Raw genomic sequence first — 20,529 nt, 5'->3', positions numbered from 1 at the left:
GAGGGACTAATAAAAATGAAAGTAGGACAAAATGCAGCACGCTTAAAATTTGAAGGCGTACATTTAACTGAAAATTTCTGCTGGAAAGTTCGCTACTCTGTGGTGAATGTAGAAGCAAGGGTTATTCATTTTTCTGGTGCATAATTTGCATCGTTCTGATGAATGCAAGCTTCATTGAAATTTCTTGGTAGAAAACTTGCAGCATTCTGGTGCATGAAGAGGTAAGGCCTGAAAATTGCGCCACAAAGGTGCATGGTGAAACAAACTTCCCTGAACATTTTTGGTGCACCGTTCTGGTGAATGGAGGAGCATGCTTTATTGAAAATTTCTGGGCATTGCTCTGATAAATGAAATGAACGGAAAATTTCTGGTGGAAAGCTTGCACTGGTCTGGTAAATGAAGGCACAAGCTTTATTTATAATTAAGGTACATTGAAAATTTCTGGTGGAAAATCTGCACCGTTCTGGTGAACGGATGGGCAAGCTTTTTGGAAAATTTTTGGTCTTAAATTTGCATACTTCTACTGAATAGAGAAACAAACTTTAATAATGATTTTTGGTGTAAAATTTGCACCATTCTGATGATTGAAGGGAAGCTGCTTTACTGTAAATTTATGATGAAAAATTTGAAAATAGGGGCAAGCTTTATTTGGTGGAAAACCTGAAACATTCTGATGATAGGAGAAGCAATCTATATTGAAAATGATCAATTTAAATTTTCTGGTGTAAAATTTTATGCGGGTAAGATTGTATTGAAAATTTCTGGTGTAAAATTTGCAACAATCTGCTGCATGGAGAGGCAAGCTTGATTTAAAATTAACCTATATTGAAAATTCCTGATGTAAAAATTGCACAGTTCTGGTGAATGGAGGGGAAAACTTTATTGAACATTTCTGGTAGAAAAACTATAATGTTTTGGTGAATGGGCGGCCAACCTAAACTTGACATCTGAGGAGAACCTCAAGGGTATTGAATTCTGAGGACAGTTCTAAAAGCAAAGATTTCTGGGGGTGATTCCGAATAATGCGAATAATTTCTAGTGAATCCTGCAGATAGTTCGAAAATAATTTCGAAAAGAATACCGTGATAATCAAATTTTTAATGAAATTCCAAAGGGATGTTGAGAAACATTTCAACGGAATTCCGAGGATAATTTAAGGCTTATTCTGGGAAGAATTTCTGGAGAATGCAGAGAAAATTCTGCTGAAACTTAAGGGGAATTCCAGTTCAAAGTTGTTGTGAGAAAAAAAAAGTTCTAAAAAATTCCAGAAGAACATCAAGGATTTTCAATAATTATGACAGTTCCAAAAAATTTCTGGGAGAATTCAAAAAATAAAATTCTGCGGATAATTTCTAGTGCATTTTGCAGATATTTCCAAGATAATTTCAAAAAGAAGAAGACCGAGAAAATTAAATTTTGAGTGAAATTCCAAAGGGATTTTGAGCAAAATTTCAAGCAAATTCCGAGGATAATTTCTAGCTCATTAAGTTCCAAGGTGTTCTGAGAAAAAATCATAAAGAGTTCTTAATATAATTCCAGATGACTTCTGAGAAGAATTTCAAAATAGCTCTTAAGAGAGTTCTAAAAAAAAATCCGAGAAGATCCTCAAGGATATTGCATTCTGAGGACAGTTTCAAAGGATTTCTGGGGAGTATTCCAAGAAAATTCTGCGTATAATTTCTTGTGAATCCTGTAGATAGTTTCAAGATAATTCCGAAAAGAATACCGAAAAAATTGAATTTTGAGTGAACTCCAAAGGGATTTTGGGGAAAATTTCAAAGGAGTACCGATAATTTCTGGCTGATTCCGGGAATATTTTTTTGAGGAAATTCTCCTGAAAATCTAAGGGAATTTCAGTTCCAAGGTGTTCTGCGTAAAAGTAAAGAAGAGTTCTAAAAATAATTCCAGAGGACTTCTGAGAAGAATTTCAAACGAGCTCATAGAGTTGTAAATTTTTTGAAAGGAACCTCAGAAATTCTGAGGATGGACTTTTTCGCAACTGTACAAAGTTCAAAGAAAGCTTTTGGATTCCCTAATTCAAAAGTGGGTATTAGTTTGCCATTGAACCTTGGTTTATTGTTGTCTTACTAAAAAATCGTCTAAGAGTCTTCTCTGAAAATTTCAGGTTATTTGTTACCGTGGTTCAAAAGTTACAGCTGTTTATGTGCGTTGCAATAAATTCGGGTCTGTCTTTTATATCATCTTTAAAACATGTTCGGCATCATTTTCTGTCACCCCAACTGGTGGTACTTTGGGACGGTTCATCATCGACATCGTCGATGGGATTTAATTGCCAAATTCCATTGGCTGTCTGAAAGCAGTTTGCATTGAAGAAGATGAACCACCAGCGGAGCAAAAAAAAAATAGCTAAATTAAACCGTAGGGAAACAGTGGTGGGTGGACAGCACCATCGCCCACGCACTTTGGAGTACTCTCCATCCACAGATTAAATGTACAATAGAAAAAATATTGCCCCTACTTAACAAGATTCCTGTGCATGCTAGTGTTTATCAGATGCTCAAGGTTCCCCAAATTATCCTGCAGTTCAGATCAAATTATCTACAAGATCAACCATGACTGATGCAAGGTCCTTCGTTACGAAATAACTCTAAACAGGTTTATAGAGATTATGCACATCATTTACGTATCAATTTCATGTATATAAGATGTTCTAGATTCTCTGAATTGTCCAGGAGTTCAGATTACTTGTTTCTTTTTGTATCAACTAAGGCATGCACAGCGATAACACATACCCTAACATGTTCTCGACCCTACTGGACAGTTACTTACTGACCCCACTGACCAGTTTCGACGTCCAACCAGCCATCATTGGAGAATCTAGAACACCCTTATGCACATATAACTAAAACGTAAATGATGTGTCTAACCTCTATGAACCTGTTTGGAGTTGTTTTGCTCCTAAAGGCAATGTATCAGTCTTTGTTGATTTGGTACATCATTTGATCGGAACTCCAGAATAACTTGGGGATCCTTTAGCATATTATGTACCTCAAAATGGGTTATAAATGATGCACAAAAACTCTATGAGCATGTTCGGCCGGATGAGAACATCGCATAGGTATTGGTTGATCCAGTAGATCAAATATGCTAAAGTCCTGGACAATTTGAAGAGCCTAGAACATCTTATACACTCATATACACATTCTCCCTTTCTTCCACCGAAAGCTTCGAAAACTTCCCGCACAAATACAGAGGATGGTGATCGGAACAGATAGTACACTTTCGAACGTCGAACTGGTTGGTTCCGTGACTCGAGACGGAACGCTGAGATGGCCTTTTTGATACAGTTGATGGTTGCGCTTCGACGATCCTCGATTGGATGGATTGCAACACCGTGACTCGTTGCTGGATAAACAATGTCAGGTTCTTGAAGGTTATTGCTTCCTTGGTCGAAGAGTGCTCCTCCCAATCTCGCCTAGTCGTCGGATCAAGTCGAATGCTGAGCATGCGGAGCAATAGAATGTCCCAAGCTGATGGAGAACCTTAACATTCGCCTCAAATTTCTCTACCAGACTGTGGAGTTCCGTTGCCGATTCTCGTTTGAGTGAAGTGAAGTCGAAAACAGCGTCACATACGACTATTTCAGACGAGCAGGGTTCTGAAAATGTTCCAGTAGAAGATTCCAAGCCACTGGGCAGTTGTTAGCGCAAATTGGGATAGTTTGAATTAGCTGCAAGGCTACATTCGAAAACAACGTTAGAAGATAGTAAAACTTTTGTATGTTCGATAGACCAACCGACGAGTGAAACAACGACACAAACAAATCATCCAATTCTCCAGCTTTCCATCGAATACGGGGAGTTTTACGTCGGGCAAACGCACCTGCGAGCCGACGAAAGGGATTGCGCTTCTGAATGATTTGGAAACGGGTTTCCAAGTGTAGTTGAAATTTTATTACGGGACAGCAGAATGCCCTTCACGCGATGGTAGCTCCATCGAGCGTCTCCAGCTCGCTCTGGACGGTGTTGTAGTCAGACCATAGTCTAATCAGAATCTCCAATCTCACAGGCACCTCATCAACTTGCGTTTCTTCGTCGAATCCGTCGACGAACGATTTTATAAGGTTCAGCTGAGGGGGACGACTCTATCTACGCTTCAGTAAAGATTGTGTTGTGCTGTGGCTAGCTGCTCGCACGCTGAGTAAATAGAAAGAAGGTGTATGACGATTCTGAAGATTTCCTGCAAAAAGATAATGCGCGAAATGCGAGAAATGCAAGAAGATTTTTCGAATATTGATTCGCTAGTGTGAGATTTAGATGTGTCGCCCCCCTCGGGTTCAGCGACGTTACCAGGCTTTTTCGTTACGATGTGGCCGATGACCAACAGGTGTCGCGTCGATACACTTTCGTTGTCACGAACAATTTGTGAAATTTCTATGGAGTTATTTTGTAACTAAGGGCATTGTATCAGTCATTGTTGATTTGGTAGATCATTTGATCTGAGCTCCAGGATAATTTGAAGAACCGAGAACATCTTATGCAAATAAGAGAACATCAAACGCAAATGATGTGCATAATCTCAATGAACCTGTTTGGAATTGTTTCGTTACTAAGGGTCTTGTATCAGTCATGGTCGATCTGGAAGATCATTGGAACTGAATTCCAGGGTAATTTGAACATCCTTGAGCTTACTTTATACCTCAAAATAGATTATACGTGATGAACCTGTTTAAAGTTGTTTCATTACTAAAGTAACAATGTGTCAGTCTTTATTAATCTGGTGGATAATTTATAAAAAAAATGATTATATATGATGCACAAAATCTATTTGAACATATTTGGGTGGGTGAGAACATCGCACAGGTATTGGATCAAATAAGCTGAACTCCTGGACAGTTTAGAGAACCTAGAACATCTTATACACATGAAATTGAAACTTAAACGATTTGCGTAATCTCTATGAACCAGTTTGGAGTTATTTCGTAACTCAGGGCATAGTATCAGTCATTGTTGATCTGGTAGATCATTTGATCTGAATTCCAGGATAATTTGGAGAACCTTGAGCATCTTATATACATCAACGTATATTATAAGTGATGTGTAAAAACTCAATGTTTGGGTGGGTATTGTCACTGAGGACATCGAGCAGGTCTTGGTTGATCCAGTATATCAAATAGTCTATACTCCTGGACAATTTGGAGAACTTAGAACAACCAAGCACATTAATCTTGAATTGTAAAAGTGAGTTTAATTAACATGGCTGTGCATGATCCGCTGCTAAATATATCGTTGCTGTCCAAATTAAAGCGGGTGTTCGTTAACATAATAACATCATAGGGTTTTGGAGACCCAGGCCTTTGCGTATCGCTATAAACTAGTGTTTTTATAGATTTCTTTTATAGTACACACCAACGTTTTTAGAACTTCTTCGATAATGAAATTTTCTGTTTTGATGATAATTTTGGTGTTTTTTTTTTTTACAATATCATCGTTTTGAAGCGAAACTCTTATTAGTTTAAATACTACTTAGTCTTTTTAATACTGTTCATGCGTTTCGATGGATAGTGTTTTCAGATGATATTCAAGCCCATTTTTGAGCTCATTTAGTGTTTGGTGCAATTTGGCCGGTTTTAGAAATTTTAACTTGTTTGACTTTTTTTTTTTAATATTCTGGCGTTTTTCACTTTTTTGATTTTGATTTTAATGAAATCAATAATCAAAATGGCAAGTCCTCATATTAAAGGATGTTTAAGGTCATTTTGGTCTTAACATCTGTATTCAACATTGGTGCGTCGTGAACTTATGGAATTTTTCAAAGTGGGTCGTAATTGACAAAGGTTTGAGAACCACTGCATTCGATGTTCGCTAACTAAATCATTTTTACTTTTCACTTAGTGATCGGCATATGTTAACTGAATATATGTTAACATTTCATATGTTCAACCAGTCAAATGCATTTGAAATGCATCAATGTTCTATCATCGTGACATTTGGAAATGCATAAATTTGGCAGATAAACATACTTAATTGTGTCTGTCAAGCTTTGCACAGCCGAGCTTCCAGCTATCATTTTTTGCTGAGTTCTCAGCAAAAGTTAAGTTTGATTGCTGAGTATCAGAAAATGTTTCACTGACACTCAGCAAATAAATGTAATGTTTGCTCAGTCCTCCAATCACTTGAGAGCAAAACGTATGCAATGAAATTATCACAAATTATAAAAAAAAACACGACTGATCCGGTCGGCTTCTCACACAGCACTCTGAAGCTGCACGATAATTAGGTATGGTTTAACTTTTCTCCATACCATTTTCATTGTTTGCTTTACTGGCACATTCATTTTTGCTTTAATCAACAATGCAAGGCCGAAAGTGTTTGCAGAATCTATTCTTTTAATGGCTCAACACATATTTTTATGTAAGGTCCTCGATAACCCTTATGGTGACCGTTTTTGCTTACTGAGCACAAAATCATGGGCTCATTCCCAAGCTCATCTGGAAACACTGCTTGTTGATAAGTTCTCGTTTTTTAATGTGATTATTTGAAGCTGAACATTACATTAGCTCCTAAGTATCATTGACATATTCTCTTCGTCGACTTTCTCTTTGTATCCCCACGGCCATGTAAGGACATTTCCAGGTATTTTCAGCACACAGATCGATAAAAGAAGCTTTTATCTAGCATCTAATATGACAAACACAACAAGAAACAGTTAGGTGCTCAAGTTATTAACGAAAGAGAATGTCGACGAAGAGACTCGATCAATGTTACTTAGGACCTAATGCAATGTTCAGCTTGATTTGTTTTCGATTTTCAAGCTACGTATATGCCTTTTTATTAGACACTAAGTGATCGATTCAACTTCTGGTGGTGAATAAGAGAACGTCAAAAAGAGTGTTGTGAGCAGAAATTTCGGCCGTGAGACATAGGTAGTGAATCATTTTTTCACTTTTCCTGATAAATTGATTTATCTGAGATGCTCCAAAACTTGATCTACAGTTGAACAATTTTCTTCTGCATCATTTTTGCTAGGATCTTGCTAGTGTTCATGAATATTTTTGTTGAGTGCCTTAGTGGTTAGGATCTTCCAGATTTCTTATGTTGAGGTTCAAATCTGTTCAGATCTGTTGAGAATCGTAAAATAAGACTATAACTGATAGAAATTGACAAGATGTTCATTGAAAAATGATTCAGTTTGCGTTATTAAAATCCTTATTATGATGTAAACAAATGGTTTGGTTGACGTTTTCTCTTGAACTCCCGTGGCGCACTCTACGTTGGTGGTGCCTTAAAAGGTATATTGCTTTTTAATTCGTTTTCCGTTGCTCATCCGTTTGTTCATCTCATTGTTCTCTCCCCGTTGGTGAAGTGCAGTGCATATCTAGATAAACATTTCAAAGGGTCCTATCTGCATTGATCGATTCTCTTAATCGACTTTCTCTTTTGTCAATAACTCAGCTGCAAAACCTTTCCCTGTTGTACTTGACGTTTTGGACGCTAGATAAGAACCTCCTTTATCAAACTATGTGGTAGAATTAGCGCGAAATATGTTTGCATAGCAGTGGTTATGAAAAGAGAAAGTCTATGAAGAGAATCGATCAAAGCAGATAGGACCATTTGAAATGTTCATCGAGATATATAGTGCCGATAGCGCATAAATCGCGTCGTGAGTGTTTGTTTTGACACCGTTTGGCTTCTACTTACCAACACAGAGAACAGACGTTGAGTCTCGAACAAAATATATTTTACAACTATTGTAATCATTCCTATTCGACTTAAGTGTCACCAAAACCGACTTCCCCACTTAAAAACTCTCTTTGACAACATGATGGCACTGGCGTTTCACAACTTACACTAGATACTAAGTTGCAGTAACGCCAAGTGGTATTTTTCAGTAGAAAATGTATCGATACTAGCGCCAAATTGGTCGAAAGTGGAACATTTATAGAGGAAATCAGGAGATGCTAGCGCCACGTAACGGCGATGTTCCCACTTATCTGCACAAAAGTTTCCGGTTGAGATTGAACGTCTGTGCTACCACCTCACACACATTTTTTTTCTGTAAAGCGACATCTGCTAGAAAAAATAGGAACTTGCACTCTGCCCATCTGCCGTGTAGTATACTTGGTGGCGATTTCTTTTCCGCTCCAACATCGTTAAGTATGGCATGCACCAGCTGCAAAAAAGTTTTGTCTGATTTGGATCGAATTACTTGATGCGGATATTGAGGTAATTCCATCCATGTGATCTGCGCTAAGGTAGATTATTCGCTTCATTAGGCACTAGAAACCCACTGCCGTAATGTTTTCTGGATGTGTCATGGTTGCGTGGATGTGTTTTCCAATTAGCATTTTCGGAAAATTACGTCACGTTACTCTGCCGATAATATGCCTGACGAAGCTTCGTTGAAATCGCTGAAGGACGGCATAGCTAGGCTGAAGGAAATGGCCAATGCTCTTTTCGCAAAAGATGATTCCAAACCTGCAGATTTAGGATCGCACCCAGTGTTCGCGAACATGTTCACCTAACCAACACACATCTTGCGCTGCACCGCCGCTTCGAAACGGAATGTAACGAAATGGCATAGAAGATGACGTTAAGTAGACCTGTCAATCTGGGCAATATGGACAATAGCACAAAATATAGATGGAAGTATCCTAATTAGATAGTTAATACTTAATGCTAGAAGTTATTTTTAAAATTGTTAATACTATTGAATTGGATTGTAAGTGAATTAAGATTCTAATGAACTTATCTATGAACTAATCCTAAACGAACAAAAAAACATACAGGCTACAGAGTGAATCGAACACGTTAAAAGAACTAACATCTGTAAGTGAAGGACCTTAAAATTAACTAAAAATAAAACTCTTCTAGTTAAAAGCTAACCCAAAGCAAATTCAGAGTTTGCTATATAGACGTCCGAAATTTCGACGAGCGATTTTCACTCCTGTGGCAACACCCAGTATGGAAGATCTTCGGCACTAATGCTGTCCCAAGCACACCAAAACGGATGCGGAAGAAGATCAACCGATGGCAAAGGCTCCGATAATTCAAGGAACAAAATCAGTTTTGAATGTTGTTGGAACTGTCTTCCACAACGCGAGGATCTGCTGTGAATTTGTTTGTCAGCTTTGACTCTAGTACTTCAGACGATGAAAGTGCGAGTCTCACTACCGACTGTATGAATCTGGGCTCTAAGGTGATCAGGTTGGTCCCTAAGGACAAAGACCCTGCCACACTTAGCTTTGTTACTTTCAAAGTTGGTGTGAGCAAGGATCTCAGGGACGTGGCCTTAGGAAAAAAATACATGGCCTAAAAACGTGTACCTTCCGCGAATTTGAGAACTACTAAAAAACCTTCGAGTCATTCGGATCGGTGTGAAGCCTTCTGCAGACACCGATGGCCAATTGGATTGGAACCAATAGATTCCCCGCTGATCATCTCTTTCGCTGAAATCAACCCAGAACGCACTGCCTGTAGCATCATGGAAGCCCTTAGTCCTCCCGACCCAGTCGTGCTTGCAGTTAGTTCCTGCCTCCACAGTCATTCCGGACCTGTGGTCGAGGAAGGTCTCGGAGTCTTCCAAAATCTTCTCACAGACAAGTATCTCGCTTGTAACAGCATTTCGTTGGTTGATCGTTCTTTGACTTCTAGGATACTACAATTTCGATCAAGCACTACCGAAAACGAGTTTCTCGATTCCGAATCAAACTTCATCTAGCGTTCACAATCAACGCTTCATCTGGAGCATTTGGAAGCAAATTATCCTTCTGACTCCGTCGAGCTTGCCGTTAGTTCCCACCGTCTTAGTCGTCCCGGTCCTCAGGTCGCAAGCGAAGACGGGATCGGATTAGGTTCAGAAACCGACAACAGGCACTCCTTCGGTCACTTCTGCACGTTGATCAGCTTCATCCTGGGACGCACCAGCTTGAGAACTTCGGAAGCCCCTGATCCCCAATCACAGTTGTGCCTCTCCTGCCAGCGTTCAGCAGTCGTTCCGGCCCTGTGTTTGGGTCTGGTGAAGGGGTCTTCCAAGTCGCTACTTCAGGCAAGTACACTCTCAGTAACGTCCGTTGTTTCTAGCCAGCCACTTCATGTTCGTCTCTCTCCATACGGAGCAATCGTACTGGCAGTGGGATGCACGTCTGCGAGTGCCGAGTTATATACTGCTCATGCAAGGGTCGTTCAACAAGGTGGCAGATCGTTTATCGGAGACTGACATAATCCTATCGATCGATGACTTTAATCTTCCCAATCTGCGATGGCATCTTGACGAGGACATCAATGGTTTTATTCCTTAAAACGCCTTGTCTGCTAGTGAGAGAAGTTTTACAGAAGCTATGTTTGCCAATGGATTGAGGTAGATTAATAACATTGTCAACACGAACGAAAGACTCCTTGACCTGGCGTTCACCAATCTTCCGGAGAATCTTGACCTGATTGCCGCACCAGCATCGTTCTTACCTGTTGATAACCATCATACTACTTCAGTAGACCAGATGTTTTCAGCTTTCTACGAATCTCTTTCTCTCTCTCTCTGAAGCTAAAAATCATATTGTATCTCGAAAGAGACAAGCACCGATTTCTGCTTTTAACAAGCCATGCCTAACAAACATTGAATGTTGAATAAGAGCTTATTCAGACAAAAATAAACTTCTTCAGCTAATAAATAGCCTATTAAGCTGTTGATCAACTCAAATTGTTAGTTGGGTGGTGGACTGTAGAGTTACGTACACTTCGTAAGCAACAGGTTTTTTCCATATGAAAAATTAGTTAGATAAAGCTAGACTCCGTGAGCTTGAGTTGGAGTACAAAGCCGCCCTTTTTGCAACACATGAACACTATTTGTGTAGGATTCACACAACCGTCAAGGAAAGTACTTCGCGCTTCTGGGATTTCATCAAGAAACGCAAAGCTGACTACGGCATCCCTGGATCGGTCATCTTCGATGAAATCACTTTTCGCTCAAGCTCGGTGCCATTATTGAGCTTCCAAAACTTGTACTTTGACATTGCTCAGCTAATCTCATATTCATTTGGTTCATTGTGCAATTTTGCTAGCTTTGTCAATGATGGAGTAAAGGGTGATACGGTCAAAATTTGGTCAAGGGAAAACGCGTGCAAATCGGTGAAATCGTTTATTTAAAAAATCAAATTAAATTTCTTTTTCAAGTTCAATTAGTATAAAATTCAGGAAAAATATTCAGTTAGGCTTCCGCTTTTCCAAATCCAAATTGCCGGACCTTACGCTTGACCCCTGCCATCAGATTTTGTACAGCCACCTTGTCCACCTTCTTTGCCGCAGAAAGCCAGTTTGCCTTGAACTGCTGCTCGCCCTTAGCAGTTTTTTTGGTCTTCTTTAGGTTCCGCTTGACAATAGCCCAGTATTTCTCAATTGGGCGGAGCTCTGGCGTGTTGGGAGGGTTCTTGTCCTTGGGAACCACCTGCACGTTGTTGGCGGCGTACCACTCCATGGCCTTTTTACCGTAATGGCAAGATGCCAAATCCGGCCAAAACAGTACGGAACAACCGTGTTTCTTCAGGAAAGGCAGCAGACGTTTATTCAAACACTCTTTCACGTAAATTTATTGGTTGACAGTCCCGGAAGCTATGAAAATGCTGCTTTTCAAGCCACAGGTACAGATGGCTTGCCAAACCAGATATTTCTTTGCGAACTTTGACAGTTTCATGTGCTTGAAAACATCTGCTACCTTTCCCCTTCCTTTTGCCGTATAAAACTCCTGTCCCGGAAGCTGCTTGTAGTCGGCTTTGACGTAGGTTTCGTCGTCCATTACCACGCAGTCAAACTTCGTCAGCATCGTCGTGTACAGCCTCCGGGATCGCACTTTGGCCGTCGTATTTTGTTTATCATCGCGATTTGGAGTCACTACCTTCTTGTAAGTCGATAGTCTGGCTCGTTTTTTGGCTCGATGCACGGTTGTAGACGATACACCCAGCTTATTTGCGGCATCTCGGAGAGAGAGGTTAGGGTTTCGCTTGAAACTACCGGCAACTCTCTTTGTCGTCTCAGCGGCTTCCGGTTTTCGATTTCCCCCCGATCCAGACTTCCTGGCTGTCGACAAACGTTCCCCAAACACTTTAATTACATTTGTAACGGTTGATTTGGCAACTTTTAGCGATTTTTCCAACTTTGCGTGCGAGTAGCTCGGATTTTCGCGATGCGCGAGCAAAATTTTGATACGCTGCTCTTCTTGCTTGGACGGCATTTTGACAACTGAAGAGTGAATTCCAAAATCAAAATAGGAGCAACATTCTACACACACACACCTTCAAAATGAGGGGTGTTCAGGTTTTTTAAATGCAAAATTGAAAGAAATACGTCAAGTTGATATTGACCAAATTTTGACCGTATCACCCTTTAGCAACTAAGATATGATCGCTCATTCAAGCTCAAGCTCTTCAAATTCCATCCATAATTCAGAACATTCCATCCATATTAAAGTACCCCTCTTCCCACCCACCCCACACCATTCCGTACCATTTCGGTAACGACGATAATTGCCGATAATTTATTCCATCCGACCGACCATGCAATCCAACCGTAAGTAATTCCCATCTCCTCGCGAGAATTTTCCTCGCACGAACAATTCCACCATGCTCCTTTAACGCACGTAAACTACATTTACAAAGTACGACAGATGTGTATATGTAATGCACCGTGGACTGTGCCCGAATGTGTTACAGCTTCGTCCTCTTTCCAGGTTCGGGCAGCAAATCCTTCCGGTTTGCTCTCACTCATTCGCGCCACTTGCTTCGAGAGGCATCACGGGTGCTAATTAAATAATCATTGACCAATGGCAGCTTTCCCGGCGGCGTCGGTGGAATTTGCCGATGGTGGTGGTTTTACTCGCTAATTAGCGGTGCAAAGCTGGCGAGCTTAATCTAAAGCTCCTTTTCCAGGAGAATTTGAAGCACGGCATTGATGGTAGAGATTTAGCGATTTACGAGGGAATTTGTTTGATGTGATTAGAATGTTTCGCTTAGTGGAATTGGGTTGGCTATTTTGATGTTCTGATTGGAATGGCATGGGGGAAAATGAACGAAAAACCATGCGCCTCCATTGAAAGATGTGAATCATCCAAAATCTTATTCTAAATGTTTTCTCATCTCTCTCCATTTCAGATATCATTGATCAACAATTCTTCCCATCTATTTAGAAGGTATGTATAATTTTTAAATGGATTTCAACATTTCTTGCGCGGTCACTGAGAGTAACTCGAAATTCAAGCTGAACAATAGATTTGGTTCTAAGTAACTTTGATCGATTCTCTTCATCGACTTTCGACATTCGACATGTTTGCCATATTAGATGCTAGATAATAGCTTCTTTTATCGAACATGGCCGTGGGGATGCAAAGAGAATGTCAACGAAGAGAATCTGTCAATGTTACTTAGGACCCAATCGTAGGAATTTCGTAGAATGTACCTTCGTGAAAGGCACCGAACCGACCGAATCAAAAACAACTTAAATAATCGTACCTTCACTCACGAAGCGAAGAACACTGAGGTCTTAATGCTAAATACGCCATTAATAACTAGTAATTAAGTGCGCTACAATCGCACATAACATCCCAAACAATTGAATTCACTTCACCATATGTTAAATACTCCGAAATCAGAAGCGTGTGAATAATTTATGACAGGCAAAGGAGAAGGTTTCTCGCGTGTGCCACACACAGCTGTTTCTATTTCCATCGACGTCAAACCGTTAGCGGTGGAAGTCACGAAGTGGGGATGCTGTTGCCTCTAGAAAGAGGGAGAAAGAAGGAGAGACTAGTTTCTTGAGTCTGGTTAAGCAAAGCACACAAAAAAACCGACACTTTACTTACGCTCTAATTCACTGGGAAATTATTGCGATGCAAAACCGGAGTACAGTAATCCCCCGAATAGCGCGGTGGGTTGAGCTGATTTTTAGTAGGTGATTAGTGTCCGAGTCACCTACAGAAAATCCGTCCAGAATTGGTTGGAGGACTGCACCACCCACCGCGCTATTCGGGGGATTCCTGTAGATGGGTTTTGTCGCGTGCACGCGGAAAGTGTCGGAGGATGTAATGCGAAATGTAAATTATGACGACAGCCAAATTGAATCAGCGATGCACCTACGTGTTGAACTCATGGTTAAAGCCCCTAACGACATTTGAACGTCGTCGGTGAAAACTGCTGCTAGCAAAACAGCTGCGCATGAAGGTGGCTCCTTAATTTTCATATCGTTTACGGAATTTTAAACGTTCAAGTTTGACTTCTGACAGCTCTGACCTTGGGGGCGAAACGCATCGGCTGAGACTTGGCTAATTGGGACAATTACGAGACGGAAGGCACACGAAGCTCGCAGTTGCAGGAAAACAATGAAAGTGGAAGAGTACCTCCCGGAACTTGCCTCCAGCGGAGACCAAATGGGATAATTGTGGTTCAGTTTACGTTGCAGAGATGACAGGATCGTTACGTGACAGCATCTCAATTTGTATGCAAAGTAAACAGTCGATGAAGTTTCAGTTGTGAAGACATCAATTGTTTGGAGTTTGCTGGTTTTAATTTTGCAATTGTTCAATTTTCGATTGTTTTGCGTATCCACCGATTTTGGTAGTTAACAACTAAAACGCTCCCAAAGAACATTGTGCCATGTACCGACAATAATTAGCTCTTACCCATAGAAAATAGGCAAATCGGCACCGGCAAATCGAAAAAGAACTCCTTAGAATTGTACCATAGAGTAGTTCCCAGGTAACAATTTGATGCTTTTAATTCAGCCTTAGTTTGAATAATGGTTGTACATATACCACGTAAACCTTTGTTCAGCTTTTAAACATCTAAATCTGGTGATTTTAATCAGCCAAAAGTTTAACAGTTATATACATTATAAAGTTTTTAAAGCATTAAATAATAGTCTTCTCCAACCCTTGTTCAGCCTTCTAGTTTTATTTAGAAAAAAGGGAAGACCGCTTCATAGCTTATATATTTTTATCGGACTACAAAGTGGTGACTAATTGGATTTACATATTTATATTATTATTATAAGTCTAAAAATTACCTTTGCATTTCGCGATTCGAACCAGCAGTCGCTAATTCACATGCATCAATCATACCTACTGGACCACTTAAGGGGAAGCAGAGCGCTCCGAAAAAAAATTACGTTTTGATTTTTCTAAAAATATTGAAAAAAAGTATCAAAAATCTAAAAAAATCACATTTTTTCTAATTTTTTAAAGAAAATTCACGTGCAAAAACATGTTTTATAAGTCATTATGGCATAAAGTTGGACTCAAAAAACCACAAAACATCAACTTTTCGGTTTTTCTGAGAGTCCAATTTTTTTTCATGATGGGATAGAAAAAAAATTTTTGCATGTAATTTTTGACAAAAATCTAAGGAAGAAACTGATTTTCTTGGATTTTTGATAATTTTTCCCAATATTTTTAGAAAAATAAAAACGTACCGTAAATATTTTTTTTTATTTTTGGACCAGTGAGCTTCCCCTTAAGCATATGTGAGGCAAAAGTTATGATCATTAACTTGAAACACGTCAAATTTAAGTTAAATAACATCAACTGGAAGAGTATTGTACAGCAATGCAGAATTGTAAACAACAACTGGTGACAGTAAAACATTCCTCTCATTTTTAAGCTTAGTTAACACAATATGGACACAAGTGCGCGATTTATTTCGATGGTCATGTGGAAGCTATTTCAGTGCCATAATTGAGTTATATTTTTGGAATTCTGTCTGAAAATTCAGTGCAATATGGCAGTCAAAACACAGAACTACAAATGTTAATACTTCCGACGTCGTCGCAGCCCACTTCTACCTGGAGCTATTCCCAAAAAGCTCCTCTACCTTGCCCCTACTGCTGCCGCTGCTTGGGATTAGAAAGGTAGGCAGCGAATTTAGAAGAACTAAAATGCCGGAAATGCAACGAGTAACACTGACTACATTTAACAAATCAGGCTATCAAAATATTTGTAGTGTATTCCTGAATTGTGGGGTAGTGTTAAGCTAAAATAAGGTTTGTTCAATCTTTAGATCAGCTAAATTATTAAGGTTGAATTATGGGGATACAATTAGCTTCATGCACTACTAATCAACTATATATTCAGCCTGCTGATAATCAGCTTTGTATATCTTAAATCAACCATTAATCAGCATCTGCTCTTACTGTTCAGCTTGAATTGTTTCTTGGGTTCTTGGCAAAATATCGAATTCAAATTGAATACTTGAATCGACCTTGTCCGCTTTGCAAGAAACTTTTCCTAATTGTTTGTTATGAGCAAAATTAGCAGGGCACATTCATATCGATCTATGATGCACCAAGAACTATAGGGAATATCCAACACATTTAGATAAGTTTCGAAAACTTCAGACAAGTTCAAAGATCTTTAAGGGTAAGTTCTGAAAAGTTCAGGACAGCTTCAATAATTTAAAAAAAAAAAATCGTTAGCTTGATGAAGATCAGGGAGCTTCATGTCAATTGCATCAACACCAAGAACTTAATAAGAATTTCAAGAAATCTTCTGGTGCGTTTAAAGATCTATACAAAAATGTTAGAGAGCTTCGGGAAAGTTGTGAGAAACTCAGGGCAGTTCCATGGGCATCCGAACATTATTGGGAACATTAGGGAAATTGTTCAGAACCTGTTTGCGAACAGCCAGAAAAAACTGCAGGAACTATACAGTGGAGCATCACCCAAGTAACCAAAAGTTTTGATAAAAGGCTATTTGTGGCTTAAGCAGCTTGGTTGAAGGTGGTCTATAGAATGCTAAGCAGCCTCATTTTTAACTCGTTATAAGAACTTGAAAGTTCCGGTACCATAATTGAAGAGCATTCTAAGCAGCTTCTGGTGGAACTTGAACGGAACTTTTAGAAAATAAATTAAAAAAGGTTTTTGTCCTCTACACCAATTCTATATTTAGTTCGCACTTTTATGAAGGATATTTCTAAAGGCAGGTATTAATGTGTATTGGTTTATCAGCATTAGTAGTAGAATTGGAGTTGTTCGAAGAATTACATCCAGTCCTTCTGCGTGAGAGCCCCAGCACGAACCGCTACGTCATCTGAGATATATTGAAGTGAGCTGTTGTCCCACCTACTGTTGGAGTTTTCAGTGCCAGCTGACTGACTTGAATATGAAATACAACACCTTGATGAATGTTAAATTGGTGTTTACCCGCTTGATATTCCAACACACTTGTGGTGTAGTGGTTAGCAATCGTAGATCGCATGCCCAATACATGGGTTCGAGTCCAGGAAACAACTCTTTATTTTTTATGTCATTAGGGTGAGAATGTTGATGCACTGCAAAGTATAAGAATTATGCTTTAGTCGGGCCACTGATCATTTCATATTTACGTACATTAAATTTTGTTACTAATAATGCTAATGGTGGTTTCGACTGGTTGATTGGAATCACTTTATGGGGTGGCTTTCTCAGTCTTTTAGTAGAAACGATTATTTTTTTTACGTTCCCTAAAAAAATAATCGTTTCTACTAAAAGACTGAGAAAGCCACCCCATAAAGTGGTTACTAATAATACTTGTGCGGATTGCTTCATGTGGCTTGAAAGTTTTGTCGGAACTTTATGGAACTTGAAAGTTCTGTCGGAACTTTATTTAAACTTTATGGAACTTAAAGGTTCGGTCGGAACTTTATGGAACTTGGAAGTGATTTTAATCGTTGAATGCGGAACTTTTGGTTACTTGGGAACACAATGTCCAGAAAAATTTAAAGCATTTGGTAGTGTGATGAGCATCAAGAAAGTTACTGGATCTTTAATGAAGTTCCGAGAATTTTAGGAAAATTCTGAAAACTCTATGTTAGTTCCATTAAGGAGAAGCTTACCACCCCAGAAAAAAAAGTTTTGTTGTTTCTTACAATATTTAAAGAAGACATCGAAAATCTAAAACCATCAGTTTTGAAGTTTGTAGGACTACGTCTTCGTGGACTATACTGCCGATAATCGCAAGTCAGTCCCATCTGCATTTTTATCATTTTTGAGTTAGCATCATTATTCAGTTTATCTTTCTATGTTTTTTTGAGATGTGCTATTGAAAAAAGGTGGTTTGTTCTAGAAAAAAGAAAAACAATACCAAGTCAAATTTTCCTGTTAGAAAACCATATGTTAGAAATGTTAGACAACACATTGCATCATGAGATTTGTCTCAAGACTGATTTTGTCCACTTCCCCTAGGGTATCTGGAACAAGTCCGGATGTGGCCAATATAGTTCTTACAATACTCAGTTGGACAGTTTCTCATGTGATAGATTTTGATTTAAAAAGGATTTACCACTTCCCCGGGAATACCCGGAACATGTCCGGGTGTGGCCAGCATCATGCTGGTCACACATCATGACGCTTATTGATCTTATTTTATGAATTCTCATGTGAATTGATTTATCGCATGGTGGGTTTGGCACGTTTATAAAAGCTCTGGTCTGATGAAGACCCATACTTACCAGAATATGTTCGGCAATTGCTCTGGAACCAGCGGAACAAATCCAGACACATTCAACAACGTTCCATGGAATCCTTCTACTGTTCAATACTGTGCTAAAATAATGCAGCATCGTCATGGAATTGTGACTGACTTGCGGTTATTTTTCTCATTGACGTTAAATGTAATCGCAAGGCAGTCCCACTCAGATTTTTGCCAAAAATAAAATTTTCACGATATTTTTCCAAAAGATGCATTCTATCACATTGTACGTTTATTTTTAAATTTATCCGTCCAAAGTAAGTTTCAAATCAGAATACTTGTAAAATCTTTAAACGCCGTTTTCTCATTTCCAGTTTTTTACAGATGGGACTGACTTGCGATTATGGGCAGTATACTGGGGTGTTAATAAAAAAAATGTGTTAAGAAATAGTGTTAGGTTTGAAACGCTTTTAACTTGGCCATTCATTGATGGATTTAAATTATTTTCACACCCTTTGATTCAGAATTGATGTAAGATTTGTTTGGTTTAAAGAATAAAATAATTTATCAATAGTATACTTTTGAAGATTGATCAAACTTTTAGGCCGCAATAAAGCAATCACGTGAGAGAACAGAGAGAGATGATGTTATACAAGAGCTTACCTATACGTGTTGCTTCAGATCGTCTGGGGATGTGACGGTTATCACATCGTTAGACGCCGTACACGGCCGATGAGACTAACTCAAAATAGAATAGGATTTCTCTCAAAATAGTAGAAAGTGAGTTAAATTTTTCTCAAAAATCTACTAGAATAAAAAAAGAATTAAATAAGTTCTTTTAAGTCTATGAGTACACTAGTATACGACCAATGAGATTAACACAAAATTGAGTTGAATTTGGGCTACAAAAAGGTGACTTGACAACCTGGAAGAAGCGGAATACCTAGCTCTGGTCCTCACAAGTTCCTACTTCACGCCTCCCCGAGTCATATGATAACAAAAGACTACCAGACTTCGCGACGAAGTTCAGGAAGTGCAACAAGAAGTCAACTTGGTACGTGACGAAGGGCAACCGTTGGTAAGTGAGTGCATTCCATCGCCAGTAGGGCTCTCAAATATTAGAACCGAAAACTCTCGTGTATATAGCTTGTCAGGGAACAACCAGCATCCTAGTCCTCCTTATCCACCCCCTCCCTCACTTTTGGAAAATGAAATTTCACCTAGTAGACAACGGGAGAAATTCGGGGTGTCAGAGGTTCCACAAATTCACCCGCAGTTGGTTCCAAATCGGGATTTTGTATCAAATAACGCATTCGGAAATTTCGGCCCATCTCAACAGCAGTTAGCAGCTAGACAAGTAGTTACCAAGGAGCTTCCAGTTTTCACTGGGGATCCAGTAGATTGGCCGCTTTTCATAAGCAGCTATCAACATTCGACAGAGATTTGTGGTTACTCGAACGCAGAAAACCTTCTGCGATTGCAACGTAGCCTCCGAAGTTCTGCCAAGGATGCAGTTAGCAGCTTTTTACTCCATCCGTCAACAGTGCCGCAGATTATGTCAACCTTACAGCAGTTGTACGGACGACCGGAACAAATCGTCAATAACATGATTGCGAAGGTTCGAGGAACTCCACCACCAAAAGCGGATCGGTTGGAAACACTTGTGAGTTTTGGACTTGTGGTGCAAAATCTCTGCGGGCATCTAAAAGCCATTGGGTTGGAAAGACATCTGTCGAATCCAATTCTTCTGCAAGAACTTGTTGACAAGTTACCAGCAACGGCGAAGTTTAGTTGGGCACTTTACCAAGAGCAGGCTCCAGTGGTAGACTTGAGTGTGTTCAGCGACTACATGGCAAAGATATCTTCAGCAGCGAGCGGTGTAACACAGCTTGTAAGCTTCTCTCAGAAAGTGGCGAAAGAAGAAAGGAGTAAGCCGAAAGAGAGATCGTTCGTGAACACGCACATGTCAACGGATCAGCGGAAGGGAAAGCGTCGTGAAGATGCAAAGAATACTGGATCTAGTGAAACAATGCAGAAAACAAGAGATGCTGATACGCGTTACGGCAAATCATGTTCAGTTTGCAACGTTGACAGTCACGAGATTGAAAATTGCACGGCATTCAAAGGTCCCGGTGAGGCCCGATG

At 39.5% G+C, this 20,529-nt stretch overlaps 1 protein-coding gene across 4 annotated transcripts in view; it reads left to right on the top strand.

Annotated features, from left to right (window-relative positions):
• The window catches only part of Pde9 (phosphodiesterase 9), a 398,535-nt gene that overhangs the window by 217,895 nt on the left and 160,111 nt on the right, over positions 1-20,529 (top strand). For all 4 annotated transcript variants that reach the window (XM_065221202.1, XM_065221203.1, XM_065221201.1 and 1 more), the window contains one exon: positions 13,103-13,140. The gene's annotated coding sequence lies outside the window, so the exon portion shown is untranslated. The remainder of the gene's footprint in view (positions 1-13,102; positions 13,141-20,529) is intronic.

Source organism: Ochlerotatus camptorhynchus, unplaced genomic scaffold (assembly GCF_037179485.1).
Source record: "Ochlerotatus camptorhynchus isolate MF236.1 unplaced genomic scaffold, CSIRO-AGI_Acam_v1.1 ptg000140l, whole genome shotgun sequence".
NCBI lineage: Eukaryota > Metazoa > Arthropoda > Insecta > Diptera > Culicidae > Ochlerotatus > Ochlerotatus camptorhynchus.
The sequence above is the reverse complement of the archived record's forward strand: the minus strand, read 5'-3'. Positions and strand labels throughout refer to the sequence as shown.